The sequence below is a fragment of the Lagopus leucura genome, unplaced genomic scaffold, assembly GCF_019238085.1.
Source record: "Lagopus leucura isolate 7727_CA_CO unplaced genomic scaffold, USGS_WTPT01 Super-Scaffold_100157, whole genome shotgun sequence".
Taxonomy (NCBI): domain Eukaryota; kingdom Metazoa; phylum Chordata; class Aves; order Galliformes; family Phasianidae; genus Lagopus; species Lagopus leucura.
The window spans coordinates 27,726,928-27,728,861 of record NW_024962334.1 but is presented as its reverse complement, the minus strand read 5'-3'; positions in this window follow the sequence as shown (position 1 = coordinate 27,728,861).

Sequence of the window (1,934 nt, the reverse complement as noted above, 5' to 3'; positions counted from 1 at the left end):
TACATTTTCTTTTTCCTTTTTTCTGTCTACAATAGAAATTCTGAAAGTCCTCAGAATTTGAGTCCTCTGTTGCTGTCACTTCACAGTGCTATGCCATAATGATGCAGTAGAACTTTTAAAATGCTATTATTTTACCTCCATTTAAGCAATGTGCTGTTTAACAACACGACAAGCTTGACACCACATGAAAGACTTGCCAGCTTCTTTGGAACCTCATTAATATTTGTGTTTGTATAGGGAAAGTATTCTCACCAACATCACTTCAGATTGATTTTACTGGAATTCACTGCAACTGATCCTTTTTAAAGTACTGTCAGCCTCGATATTATTTTTTCTTCTGTTTTTTGATGAGAATCCTGTGTCCATACACCAAAATTCCTATAATGGAAAATGGAATCAGCCAACAAAAGCTGGTTACAGCAAACAAACAAACAAACAAAAAGTTTATGATGCGTCTTGAATGCTTGTGACATTTTTCTGAGACTTGCAGCTATAGTGATCAGTGGCCTTGCTCTGCTACTTCTGAAGTCAATGGGAGTTTGTATTATATCATCCGACTGAAAACAGAATCAGAGCCAGTGTGGAGGGCCTTTTATAACAGCTGTGTAGACTTACCCTTGACTAAATGGAATGGAGGTGAAGACCAAATGGTCTTAAAATTGTTTTAAAATTAACTCTCAGTTGTAAATTAATCTAGTATTTAATTATCATATAACTTTACAGGATAATGGTTAGTGTTATAAACAAATAGACTGAGCTGACAATGATCTTAAAAGTAGTCTATGTGTCCTGAATTCTCATAAGCCATAAATTGGTTTGGCTGTAGCAAAGATAAACTCAGTCTTCTATAAATATGTGGACTAAGCCTTTGTTTTGACCTCCTCACTTCCTAATTATGTAATCTTTGAGAAACAATAGAGAAAAAGAAAAAAAAGAATAAAGAAAGAAAAACTGTACATTTTTAATGAGTAAACAGAACTTAGGAAGCTCAATGACAGTGACTGCAGAAGTCATCCATTAGAGGCGGATAATCAAAACAAGATATCCCAGTTTCAGTGAAGCAGCTTTGAGTAATACTCTTTTTTGTCTCAAGTATAATTGAAAAAAAATGTCAATTAAATTTGTCCAGTGATATCTTTAATAGCACTCCTGCATGGGCTGCTGAGGCGCAACTCTTTTCTGTCTGCCTACAAGCAGCTCCTTCCTGAGAATACAAGAGCATTGCTCCTACTGAGAGCAATGATGATGATTTAAGTGTTCACATCACCCAGGGAACAGGAACTAAAGGCAGCAGTTGCTATAGCTATTCATGTAGAACCTATTTATTTCTCATTAAAAGTCAATTTGATGGACTATTCTCCAAAGCCATTTTAGATGTTTCTGAAAGAACTTTCTTAGAATATCGAGGAAGTCAATGGCTATGGGCTATTTGCACAAAGAACAGCACTCCTGCTTTCATACCTTCAGGTGGCACTGTACAGGCTCCTTCTAAATGCTCGTCCATGTACAGGGCCAAATAATGACTGTGCCATGCTCTTAGATTTCTGTATATCCTCAGCTGCACAAGAGGATGGTGTCCTGCTTTGTTACTCATCTTTTGTTGCCATGTAGTTGGGCTGTATCCATTATCTAAATAAATGTGCAAAGCTTTGTGTTGGAATAGATGCAAAGAAACCAAAAACTAATTGCACCACCCACAAACACTCTGGCTGTCCATTCATCTCAGTCTGAGGAGAAGTGGGTTCTGAGACCATGCTAGACCCATCTACTCAGCCTGAGGTATGAGGTTTGGGGAAAGCCTAAAAAGATGCAGATTCTTTCTCTGAGCTCTGGCAGTGCTCTACATGTTCTTGTAATATAAGTACTAGCCAAAGAGTATTAAAGTGGATGGATGGATGGATGGATGGATGGATGGATGGATGGATGGATGGATG